The 13,534-nt window shown below is 43.8% G+C and overlaps 1 non-coding gene across 1 annotated transcript; it reads right to left on the bottom strand.

Moving 5' to 3' along the window:
• Nucleotides 1–11,972: 11,972 nt before the first annotated feature.
• Nucleotides 11,973–12,136, bottom strand: LOC119972973. Its single transcript, XR_005462208.1, has one exon. It is a non-coding gene; the product is annotated as a U1 spliceosomal RNA (small nuclear RNA).
• Nucleotides 12,137–13,534: the final 1,398 nt, after the last annotated feature.

Genomic DNA, 13,534 nt, shown 5'->3' with positions numbered 1-13,534 from the left:
AGGTCCCAGGTTCGATCCCGGCTCTGGGTCACTGTCTGTGTGGAGTTTGCACATTCTCCCCGTGTCTGCGTGGGTTTCGCCCCCACAACCCAAAAATGTGCAGAGTAGGTGGATTGGCCACGCTAAATTGCCCCTTAATTGGAAAAAATAATTGGGTAATCTAAATTTAAAAAAAAAACTCCACACGGACAGTGACCTGGGGCCGGAATCAAACCCGGGTTCTAGGCGCCATGAGGCAGAAGTACTAAACACTCCGCCACTGTGCCGCCCCAATATTGCATGGTCATGGGAAATGATTGAGGACTGTGACTAATTGGGAAGCTCTTCCACAGAACTGTCACAGGGAAAACAGGATGAATGGTCTCCTTCTCTGCTGTATTCTTCCATAATGTTACACCATATTCTGTATTTCCCCTCCGCCAACTATTTCCCATGTTTCCTGGCCCCTCCTTGTTGATCTGGGTTGCCCTTTTGACCTGCGAGAGCTTTTTATTTTTGATTTCTCCCTACAGCTCCCAATAAGCAACGGAAGAACTGGTCAGTAAAGTAATGTTGATGACAACTTGCTCTCTAAATACTGAAAAAAAGCCCACATGCGTTATTAAGGAGATAATTGCTGATCACTAGTGGCAAAGTTTGGAAATTATTTTATTTATTTATTTTTGTTTTAAATTTAGTGTACCAATTCATTTTTTCCAATTTAGGGGCAATTTAGCGTGGCCAATCCACCTAGCTTGCACATCTTTGGGTTGTGGGGGCGAACCCCACACCAACAGAATGTGGAAACTCCACATGGACAGTGACCCAGAGCCGGGATCGAACCTGGGACCTCGGCGCCGTGAGGCAGCAATGCTAACACACTGCACCACCGTGCTGCCCTAAGTTTGGATATTATAGGGCAGCACGGTGGCGCAGTGGATTAGCCCTGCAGCCTCACGGCGCCAAGATCCCAGGTTCGATCCCAGCTCTGGGTCACTGTCCGTGTGGAGTTTGCACATTCTCCCCGTGTCTGCGTGGGTTTCGCCCCCACAACCCAAAGATGTGCAGAGTAGGTGGATTGGCCACGCTAAATTGCCCCTTAATTGGAAAAAAATTAATTGGGTACTCTAAATTTATCTTTTAAAAGTTTGGATATTATATGGGACTGACATTAGAACTTTCGCAGAGACGTAGTATTCATGCAATGGTTTGAACAGTCTCCTGCACTATGGAGTTATTTGTGCACCTTACTCCCTCCATCAATGCTCTGATTTGCACATTAGTTGGGGGGAGGTGTTGGGGGGGGTGAACGGTGTTTATTATGCTGATGTGTCTGCTCAGAAAGGATTGCTGCCGCTTCAGAAGAAGGACGACCACCACCGTCTTAGGGGCAAATTAGGCATGGACAATAAAGGCCAACCTCACTAATAAGCCCTGCATCCCAGGAACTAATTTTAAAAACTGATGATTTAGCAACATTATTTTGTTTTAAAATTTAGAGTACCCATTTACGTTTTTTCCCCAGTTAAGGAGCAATTTATTGTGGCCAATCCACCGACTCTTCACATCTTTGGGTCGTGGGGGCGAGACCCACGCAGACACAGGGAGAATGTACAAACCCCACACAGACGGTGACCCGGGGGCTGGGATCGAACCCGGGTCCTCAGCGCCGTAGGCAGATGTGCTGCCCGATTTAGCAACACTATTGTAGCTTTTCTGGTCAGTCTGCCACTGATTGTAGTGCATTTGTGTTTAACCAGGGCTATGGGTCGCCATCAGGGGAGTGGGATGGGTTTTGGTTAGGTCTTTCAAAGAGCTAGCAGGGCCATGGTGAGCCGAATGGCCCCTTTCAGTTCTGTATCATTTTGATTCCAACCTTCAGTAATGTGCAGTGAGTAAATCTGTGCGAGTGTACGACAGAAAATGGGGATGATAGAAAAAAACGCTTTATGCGCCTGCCAAAAACAAGTCAAACCAAAAAATAATGGCATTGCACAACCTAATCTTCCTGAACCAGATGCTGTTGCAAATATGTGAATACATTCAATATTTTTTTTTCCTTTGCCCTAGATCTGAATTCTCTGAAATCTAAGGCAATTATTTTTTTTTTGTTTAAGCTGAACACTTCCTCAGGTTTCATTCTAAGTAGATGAACAATTGCAGTCCACACCGGTGTCATTTTTACACATACATACAGGTAAAGAAAGTTCCAGCAGTGATTCACTCTTCAGGCTCACACAATGGTGAGCAGTCAGAAGATTTCTCTGCGCACAATCTACCATTGAGGTGTCAACTGATACTCTACAAAAGTCTTGAAATCCATCACAGATACCTCTGCCCTTTTATTGTCATGATGTGGAGATGCCGGCGTTGGACTGGGGTGAGCCCAGTAAGAAGTCTCACAACATCAGGTTAAAGCCCAACAGGTTTGTTTCGAATCACTAGCTTTCGGAGCACTGCTCCTTCCTCAGGTGAATGAAGAGGTAGGTTCCAGAAACAATATATATATATATATATAGACAAAGTCAAAAATGCAAGATGATACTTTGAATGCATTTGCAGATAATTAAGTCTTTACAGATCCAGAGAGAGGGGTAATCCCAGGTTAAAGAGGTGTGAATTGTCTCAAGCCACGACAGTTGGTAGGATTTCGCAAGCCCAGGCCAGATGGTGGGGGATGAATGTAATGCGATATGAATCCAAGGTCCCAGTTGGGGCTGTACTCATGTGTGCGGAACTTGGCTATAAGTTTCTGCACGGTGATTCTGCATTGTCGCGCGTCCTGAAGGCCACCTTGGAGAACGCTTACCCGAAGACCAGGGGCTGAATGCCCTTGACTGCTGAAGTATTCCCCGACTGGAAGGGAACATTCCTGCTCGGCGATTGTCATGCGATGTCCGTTCATCCGTTGTCACCGCCATGTACCACGCTTCGGGACATCCTTTCCTGCAGCGCATGAGGTAGACAACGTTGGCCGAGTCGCACGACTATGTACCGCGTACCTGGTGGGTGGTGTTCTCACGTGTAATGGTAGTACCCATGTCGATGATCTGGCACGTCTTGCGGAGATTGCCACGGCAGGGTTGTGTGGTGCCGTGGTCGTTGTTCTGAAGGCTGGGTAGTTTGCTGCAAACAACGGTTTGTTTGAGGTTGCGGGGTTGTTTGAAGGCCAAGTGCATATTTTAAATGACCAGATTTGTGGTCATTTCCTACGCTAACTATCACAAATGCCTTGATTCAAATTTCTGAATCCACATTAACAGTTTGGAGTCACGTTTGCTGTTTCGAATATTAAAGAGATCTTTGCTCCGTCTCCTACTTTTTGAATTTTGAGCTGCGCCTTGTGGCCACTAACTAATGGAACATCTGTGGAATTTAAATTGCACGATATCTTCCTGATGTTGATACGTAGCTGAATCTGGACAATGTATAGTCATGCCTAATACATGTACCATTATCACGTTAATGTTCCCTCTGCCACGAGGCAACACTGTTAAAACAAATCAAGGCAAGTTAGACGAATGAAATGCCCCATCCCCTACTGAACCCATCTGCAGATTGCTAACAAGCATTATTATAGATGTAAAATGACTGTGGCCATAGTTCATTTCCTGCCAATGCATTAAAACTTATATTACCCCGTCATGGGAAATGTCACAGACAGACTGGAGTGGGGAAGTACCCATACTAACATAAAGCACACGGCATTAAAACATTTGGAAATACATTAAGGGTTTAAAGGAATAAATAATAAATTTGCTGTGCCCTGCTAATTGCGTTTTCAAAAAATCCCCAAATATTTTCTATCAAAGAGGAACTGACTCAATTGGGCTCAATCATCTCCCTTTGATTCACAACTTTCTAATATTCTCATTGGTGTTAACTAGCAGTAACTGGGCTAGTTCTGAAAGATGATTAATTGTCTTCCCTCCACCACCCTTTTTAAAAATTCGTACTGGAAGGAAAATGCCCGAACCATGTAGGGAACTGTGCACTGTTAGAAATCATTGCTTTCATTAAGCAGGCACCACAATCCACCTGATGGACTGTGAAACTTGTAAAGTGATTTTCTCTCCCCTAATTTGTTGGCATTTGACATTCCCAAGTGACATTCCTGAGATCTTATGGGAGCTAAGAACCAAACCGTGTAAGAACATGAAAAATGACACTTTAAATTAGTAAATTATGAACTTTCTGTGAACTTAGCAGATGCGCATTCTCTTTCGTGTCATACTCAATTTCCTTAAATGTGTTTGACTGAATGGAATAGGTTACTGGACTATTTGTTATCCTTGTAAACCACTGTAAAACTCTGAACTTTACTGAAAGCAATTTATTTTTAGGCGTATCCTCACACGCACTTTTCCCCCTTTGGGGAATAGTAGGGATGTAGTGGAAGGATTCCCGGACAGATTATCAGCCCAGGCTGACCGCATACTTCAGTGTCCAACAAGTCCTGTTGTGGGAGATGGACCAAGAGCCGCTAGGTTAGAGTAAGAGGCACGACGACTACTGCCACAAGATCTCTGAACTGAAATAAAAAAATATTTCCGAGACAAATATTAAAACAAATGCTGAGGTAGTTCCAAAATAGCACAAATTCCAATATAGCTGTTATACATTCCAAGATACTAATTACTTGCTAGTACAGAGCTTGAGTACTGCTGAAAAAATATTCATGCTGTTGAACCTTTTTGTCTTGCACTCGTCAGATGCAAGAATTCCAAATTCCAACAGGAGCAACAACTTAGGCAGCATGAGAAAATGGTGCTGATTCTGGTTGGTCAGGATGTTGGCATGGAGAATGCAACAAGTAACTTACTTCTGCTTGCTCAAAGATACATCTACGTATGGGCAGCACGGTGGTGCAGTGGTTAGCACTGCTGGTTCGATCCTGGCTCTGGGTCACTGTCTGTGTGGAGTTTGAATATTCTCTCCATGATTGTGTGGGTTTCGCCCCCACAACCCAAAGATGTGCAGGGTAGGTGGATTGGCCACACTAAATTGCCCCTTAGTTCGAAAATATGAATTCGGTACTCTAAATTTTAAAAAATAAAAAATATAAAATAATAAAAATGTAATTAACATTTTTTTTTTTTTAAACAGTACCCAATTTATTTTTCCAATTAAGGGTGGCCAATCCACCTACCCTGCACATTTTTGGGTTGTGGGGGCGAAACCCACACAAACCCAGGGAGAATGTGCAAACTCCACACAGACAGTGACCCAGAGCCAGGATCGAACCTGGGACCTCAGCGCCGTGAGGCTGCAGGGCTAACCCACTGCGCCATCGTGCTGCCCTAAAAAATGTAATTATTGACTGTGAGTGCAACCATTGAACTATAGGAGGTCTTACATCCAAACTTGACTTAGGTCTCACCCAGCACCACAATCAAACCTCAAGGTGAGGTGTTGGGGAGCAACAGCAGAACACACGCGCCAGGTATCTTCCCCCTCACACAGCAATGCTGAGACCCATTGCAAGGTAGCAGAACCCAACCACTCAGATCAGCTGAAGTGACCGTGTAGCGCAATCATACAAAACCTCAAGTGCACGTTAAGAGAGGAATCCAACAGACAAAATGGAACATGTGAAACAGAGCTCCTTAGGTTACTCAAACTTGAATAATTAATCGTTCAGTTTAATCTCACTTAAAATCTGGTGAAGCAATTTTTCAAAATAAACCCCACTACACTGTATAATGTTCAAGGGTTTTTAAAATGATAAATATTCCACTTACCCAAATGGCTTTAAAGATGAAATTATATTTAGGACCTTATTATTTTTGAAATTTGTTTTCTTCTTTGGGGAGTTTTTGGAAGAGAACATGCTTGACAGGAAATTGATTATTTTCTGTTTCACAGATGTTCTGAGCACAGTGAATGGATGAAAACAGCCAGGAAGACAGATCCCTGTTACACGGTAAGACAGAGTATACAGGAGATAATCGGGGGCCGGTTTAGTTCGGTTGCCTGGACTGCTGGTTCATGATGCAGAGCAAGGCCAGCAGCGCGGGTTCAATTCCCAGACCGGCTGAGGTTATTGATGAAGGCCCGGCCTTCTCAACCTTGCCCCTCACCTGAGGTGTGGTGACCCTCAGGTTAAATCACCACTAGTCAGCTCTCCCCTCTTTATAAGAGATAATAAATGAGGTATGTAACAAAGAAAGGTACCACAATAATCATGGGTAACTTTAACCTATTTGTAGATTGGCCAAATCTGATTGGTAAAGAAAGCCTGGAGCATGAGTTCATTTTCTTGAGCCAACCAGTGATCAGGCTACTCTGAACCTGGTATTGAACAATGAGACATGATTAACCAATTATTTCATAGTAAAGATGTCTCCAGGTGACAGCAATGATAACATGCTAGAATTTCCCGATCAACTTTAAGAATAGAAGTGAGGTGGCACAGTGGTTAGCACTGCTGCCTCTTGGCACCGAGATCCCTGGTTCGGTCGCCAGAGAATCGCTGCGAATCGTGCGCCAGCGGTCTACGTGGTGCAGGTAAGGGGCAAAAGACAGAGGCCACCGTGGTTCCAAGAGTAACTGGCCAGTGCCGGTCTGCGGTGTGGGTCCACCATGTTGCGCGGGGCGGTTGACGCAGGCTGCCGCCGTGTGCATGCGCGGACCCCCAACCGGAAGTGCAGGGCCCTGTATCGGCAGCCGGAGCTCCGAGGATGACCCCGGGGCCCTGCTAGCCCCCTACGGGGAGGAGAATAACTCTGGACTTTCTTCAGGAAGTTTCTGCATTTTCATGCTGGAGTGGGGACATAACCCCATTATTGAAGAATCACACGCCCCCAGCTCTGGGTCACTGTCCGTGTGGAGTTCGCACATTCTCTCTGTGTTTACGTGGGTTTCGCCCCCACAACCCAAGGATGTGCAGGGTAGGTGGATTGGCCAAACTAAATTGCCCCTTAATTGGAAATTTTTTTAAAATAAATTTAGCGTACCCAATTATTTTTTCCAATTAAGGGGCAATTTAGCGTGGCCAATCCACCTATCCTGCACATCTTTTGGGTTGTGGGGGCGAAACCCACACAGACACGGGGAGAATGTGCAAACTCCACACGGAGAGTGACCCAGGGCCGGGATTCGAACCCGGGTCCTCAGTGCCGTAGGCAACAATGCTAACCACTGTGCCACCGTGCTGCCCTGTTAATTGGAAAAAATGAATTGGGTACTCGAAATTTAAAAAAAAGAAGAGAAGTGTGGGTCTGAGACTAGTGTTTTAAACCTGAACGATAGTAATTTTAAGGATATGAAGGCAGATCAGGCTAAAGTGAATCGAGAAACTTGGTTAAAAGGTTGGACAGTGGCGATGCAATAACAGAACTCGAAGGAGATATTTAATGCCTCTCAGCAACAATTTATCCCAGTGAGAAAGAAAGACTCTTTGAGGCGAATGCATGGCTCAATAAGGAAATTAAGGATAGCAGCAAATTGAAAGAAACTGTATAAAACTGCAAAGGTGAGTGCGAGGTCAGACGATTTGGTCAGATTTTAAGAAACAACAAAGAATGACTTAAAAAAAGAGGGAGAATGGGGGAGAGTATAAGAAAAAGCTAGCTGTTTATATAAAAAACAATTGTAAGAGCTTCTACAATTATTTAATTAGGAAGGAAGTAACTAAAGCGTATTCGTCCTCCAGAGATTGAAGCTTGGGAATCGATAATGGAAAACAAAGAAATGGCAGAGGTGTTGAACAGGTATTGTCCATCTTCACTGAGGAAGACTTAGAAAACTTCCCAAAGGTCCTTGAAAATCAAGAGGGAGGAACTTTAAACAATTACCAAAGCTAGGGAAAAGGTGCTGGGAAAACCATGACATCTAAAGTCTGACGGTCCCCAAGACCAGATGGCCTGCACCCAAAGACCTGAAAATAAGTGGCTGCAGAAATATGCATTGATTATAATCTTAGAAACTCATTAGATTCTGGAAGGTGCCAGAGCTTTGGAAAGTTGCAAATGTGACACCTTTATTCAAGAAAGGAGAGACTGAAAGCAGGACACTACAGGTCAGTTAGCCTAACACTTGTCGGAGGGAAATTTCTGGAATCCACTGTTCAAGGAGTTACATCATGATACTTAGAACATCATAATTTGATCAGGCAGTGCCAATCTACTTTATGAAAGGGAAATCATGTTTAACCAATTTGTTTTTTGGAGGAAGTAATAAGCAAGATGGATAATAGTGAAGCTGTTGATATGGTGTGCAAGGGCTCTCAGAAGGCATTTGATAAGATGCCAAATCAAAGGTTAGTGCACAAGATAATGTTACATGGTGTAGAGCAGTGCATCTGATGTGGCGGACCGGCAGTTTTTTTTTTCAATGTGCCAGGGACCAATGAGCGAAACAAGCCAATCCAGGATTACTGTCTCTTTCTTTTCTGGAAACACTCCACGTACCGGCAGACGATGGCTCGCGTACCGGCACCGGTACGCGTACCACACTTTGAGAAGCACTGGTGTAGAGGATAAAATATTAGCATGGAAAAAGGATTGGTAAGCTAACAGGAAGCAGAGCATCGGGATAAATGGATATTTCTGGCAAGCTATAACTCATGGAGTGCTATAAGGATCAGTGCTGGGGCCTCAACTATTTACAATCTACGTCAATAACTTGGATGAAGGGATCGAATGTATGATAGTTAAATTTGCCAATTACCCCAAGATTGGTAGGAAAGTAAACTGTCAAGAGGAGGTAGAGAGTTAACAGAGATGTATAGAAAATCAAAATGAGTGGGTAAAAGTGAAGTTTTACTGCAGCTCTAAAGATCCTTGGTGAAACTATATCTGGAACACTGTGTACAGTTTTGGTCTCTTTATTTGAACAAATATAAAATTGCATTAGAAATAGTTCAGAGAAGATTCAGTTAACTCAGTCCTGGGATGGGAGATTAACCTATGAAGAAAGGTTGAACAGTTTGGAGGTTAGAAGGATGAGAGGATATTCTATTGGAACAGATAAGATGCTGAAAGGATTTGATAAACCGGGAGGATGGTTCTACTTGTGGGGGAGACTAGAACTAAGGGACACAGTTTAGGAATAAGAGGTCTCCTTTTACGTTGGAGATGAGGATGAAAGTTTTCTCTCAGAGGGTCAATAGTTAGTGTGGGGAATTTCCATACCAATAAAGCAGTGAAGGTCATCGCATTTATTCAAGCCAGAGTTCGAGATGGTTTATAACCAAGGGAGTCAAGGCTTATGGGGCCAGATGGGAAAGTGGGGTTGAGACACATTGTTGATTGGTGGAGCAGGAATGAAGAGTTGAATGGCCTAATCCTGCTCCTAAGTCCGATGTTCCAATGTAAACAACAGCCCCAAACTTTCCATCTGTGATGCACAAACTCCTTCATGGGATGCACCGAACTCCCTGATCAATTTTCCTGTGTTCACAGTGCCCAGTGATCCGATATGCCCAAGTACAGGGAAGTTGGGAAATCTCTTCCTGCATATTTCTAGTTTGTTTATCCGACAGTCAGTGTTAACCATTCCACTGTCAGGCGGAGCTCAGGTTGCCTGGAATTTTGAGCTTCTCTGCATTGTGTGTTGAGAAAAATATGAAGCAGAACAAGTCATTCAGATTATCAAGCCTCATCCTCCCAAAGTCAATGTGGCATTTGTGCCACTGTAGACTCTATTCAATGTTTTGATCTCTTAGGGTGGTGAATGAACATAGGTATAGCTTTCAAGAAGATAAAAGTTAGTCAAATTTCTACTTCCAAGGTAAAATACTGAAATTACAGAACTATCTACGTAACTGCATTGTTCAATGCTGAGTGGTTACATTCCATGGCCTGTTTCCAGCAACACAGGAACCCTTGTGTTCTGCTGAATATTTTCTCCTGTGTGTTTATCCCTATTGTCTTCAATCCCGTTCTTCACTAGAGCCTTATCCTGCTTCTTTTTTCAACTGCTTTCAACATTAAAAAAAAGACTCCATGTACCAATGGCAACATTTTATGTCTATTTGAAATTTCCACTGCTGAAAACTTGGCATTTTACATTCTCACCACGGTAGCCTCGTGTTCTCTCTGGGATAGGGCAGCACGGTAGCATGGTGGTTAGCATCAATGCTTCACAGCTCCAGGGTCCCAGGTTCAGTTCCCAGCTGGGTCACTGTCTGTGCGGAGTCTGCACGTCCTCCCCGTGTGTGCGTGGGTTTCCTCCGGGTGCTCCGGTTTCCTCCCACAGTCCAAAGATGTGCGGGTTAGGTGGATTGGCCATGCTAAATTGCCCGTAGTGTCCTAAAAAAAAAATAATAATAATGTTAATGGGGGTTGTTGGGTTACTGGTATAGGGTGGACACGTGGGCTTGAGTATGGTGATCATTGCTCGGCACAACATTGAGGGCCGAAGGGCCTGTTCTGTGCTGTACTGTTCTAATTCTAATTCTAGTCCAACTGGTGCCAACGATTTGTGTCAGGGAACAGCACACTCTGGCAACTGAGCTTAACACTGGTCAAACTCATTGCCCTTAAACTTTGAACAAAGGGATAGAGTTGCGAGATTCACCTCATGTCTGGGGGATGATCCAGAACTGGTTCTGAGAAGTGCAAGCAGACACTATTCAAGACTATTGAACCACTCAGCCTTCTTGAGCTTTTGGGGACATTACATGCCAGGGTTTAATTTACTGTGAAGCATTTTTAGACTTCCTGAAAATGTAGAACATTGATGTGTCAATGAATGTTCTTCCTTTCTCTTTTATAGAATCATATTTTAGTTAATTATGTTATGGTCACTATTTATTAGCTGTTCCCTGCCTACCCCTTATATTACCTACTTGTTTAACTTAATTTCCTCGACTAGACCCAGAATTGCCTCCTTTCTTGCTGAACTAAAGATAGACAAATCTAGAACACATTCCCCTTTTTTTAATTTGAAGTGCCCAATTCATCTTTTTCCAATTAAGGTGCAATTTAACGTGGCCAATTCATGTACCCACCACATCTTTGGGTTGTGGGGGTGAGACCCACGCAGACACGGGGAGAATGTGCAAACTCCACATGGGCAGTGACCCAGGGCTGGGATCGAATCGTGGTCCTTGGTGCCGCACCTATTTGCCCAAGTACAGGGAAGTTGGGACACCCCATCAGTGCTATGCCCCTATTTCTGTTATACTTGAAACACCCAGGTGTTGAATTATAAATCTGGGGCCAATGGCCAGTTAGGGCTGCATTGGTTTGTGGATGCATTGGTTGTGATCTTCCCTAGATTCCAGAAAGGTCTCACTGGATTGGGAAACTACTAATATAGAGGATTGGCTAACAAAAAATGGAGAGGTAGGATAAAGTGTCAATTTAAGGATAGAAAACTGTAGTGCCAGAGGAATCAGCGCTGGGACCTCAATTATTTACAGCCGATATTAATGACTGGAATGAGGCAGCACGGTGGCCTAGTGGTTAGCACAACCGCCTCACGGCACCGAGGTCCCAGGTTCGATCCCGGCTCTGGGTCACTGTCCGTGTGGAGTTTGCACATTCTCCTCGTGTCTGCGTGGGTTTCGCCCCACAACCCAAAAATGTGCAGAGTAGGTGGATTGGCCACGCTAAATTGCCCCTTAATTGGAAAAAATAATTGGGTAATCTAAATTTTAAAAAAAAATTAATGACTGGAATGCAGCCAAATTTGCTGATGATATGAAGTTAGGTGGGAAAGCAAGTTCTGAGAAATTAGGTTGAGGGATGGGTTAGCAATGGTGTAGTGGGGCAGCACGGTGGTGTAGTGGTCAGCACTGTTGCCTCACAGCGCCGAGGTCTCAGGTTCGATCCTGGCTCTGGGTCACTGTCCGTGTGGTGTTTCCACATTATACCTGTGTTTGTGGGGGTTTTGCCCCCACAACCCAAAGATGTGCAGGGTAGGTGAATTGACCATTGTCCCTTAATAGGCAAAATGAATTGGACACTCCAAACATTTATTTAAAAAAAGTAAAGATGTAGTGGCAGACATATTTTTTGTTCTTTTTTTTATTGATATGACAATCAGGGGAGAGAGCGCGACCGCTGTCCTCACTACCATAAATTTTACAGTCGAGTATCCCCCATTTGGGGACATCGTAGGCGTCAGCACCCACGAAGTGCAATGGGCTAGCCTCATCATGGACTAACCACCTTCGTGATCATGGTTTCACCCTTGCTGAGATAACTATGTAGTGGCAGACATTTAAGGAGGCATATCAGAATACTCAGAAAGGATATATTCCAGGAGGAAAGAAGGATGCGGGGTGGGATTCTCCAGTTCCCCAGCCTTGTGTTTCACAGTGAGGTGCCATTCGCTAGCGGCAGGATTCTCTCTTCCCGCTGCTTTTCAAGCCATCCCATGCAGCGGGCAAACCCACAGACGGGGGTGCACTGACAGTGAGAAAAGAGAATCTCAATGGCCGGAGAATTACGACCAAGGATGCACCATCCATAACTAACTAAGAAAGTTAAAGGTAGTGTCAAATTGAATGAAAATGTATCTAATTCCACAAAGGTGAGAGGCAGGTCAGAAGATTGGACAGAATATAAAGAACAGACAAGAATGACTATAAGATGAATAAGGAGGAAGAAGTAAGAGTACGAGAGACAGTTTGCTAGAAATATCAAAAAGGACAGTATGAGTTTCTAGAGACATTTAAAAAGAAAAAGAATAAATAAAGTGAGTATCGGTCCACTAGAGTGTGAGAATGGAGGATTAATATTGGAAAATAAGGAAATGTCAGATGAATTGAACAGAGATTTCTGTCTTCACTGTACAGGATACTAATAACATCCAGAAATAATTGTGAATATGGAGGCAAAAGGGAGAGAGGAATTTAAAACATTTACAATCATGAGGAAAGGATACAAAGAAAATTATTAGGACTAAAAGCTGATAAGTCTCCAGGTCCTGATGGACGTATCCTAGATTCCTAAAAGTAGTAACTGCTGAGATAGTAGACCCAGTGGTTTTAATTTTCCATAATTTCCTAGATTCTGGAAAGGTCCCATCAAATTGGAAAATAGAACATGTGACTCCGCTATTCAAGAAATGAGGGGAGTCAGAACGCAGGGAACAACAGGCCAGTTAGCTTCACATCAGCCATAGGGAAATTGCTGGAATCTATTATTAAGGAGGTTATGGAAAGGGCACTCCGAAAGTCAGGCAGAGTCAACATAGTTTTGTGAAAGAGAAATCATGTATGTCAAATTTATTGGAGTTCTTTGAAGAGGTACCAAACAATGTTGATAGAGGTGGACCTATGGATGGGCTGCACTTATATTTTCTGAAGGTATTTGACAAGGTGCCACATTAAAGGTTACTACACAAAATAAGAGCTCACAGTGTAGGGGGTAGCATATTTGCACGGATAGAGTATCGGTTAGCCACCACAAGACAGGGAGTATGTATAAATAGGTAATTTTCAGGCTGGTAAGGTGTAACAAGTGGAGTGCCACAGGGATCAGTGCTGGGGCCTCAATTATTTGCAAGCTATATTAATGACTTGGATGACTGAACTGGATGTATGGTTGCTAAATCTGCTGATAATACAAGGATGGGGAGCACAGTAAGCTGTGAAGAGGAC

This window comes from Scyliorhinus canicula, chromosome 10, assembly GCF_902713615.1.
Source record: "Scyliorhinus canicula chromosome 10, sScyCan1.1, whole genome shotgun sequence".
In the NCBI taxonomy this organism is placed as follows: domain Eukaryota; kingdom Metazoa; phylum Chordata; class Chondrichthyes; order Carcharhiniformes; family Scyliorhinidae; genus Scyliorhinus; species Scyliorhinus canicula.
The sequence above is the reverse complement of the archived record's forward strand: the minus strand, read 5'-3'. Positions and strand labels throughout refer to the sequence as shown.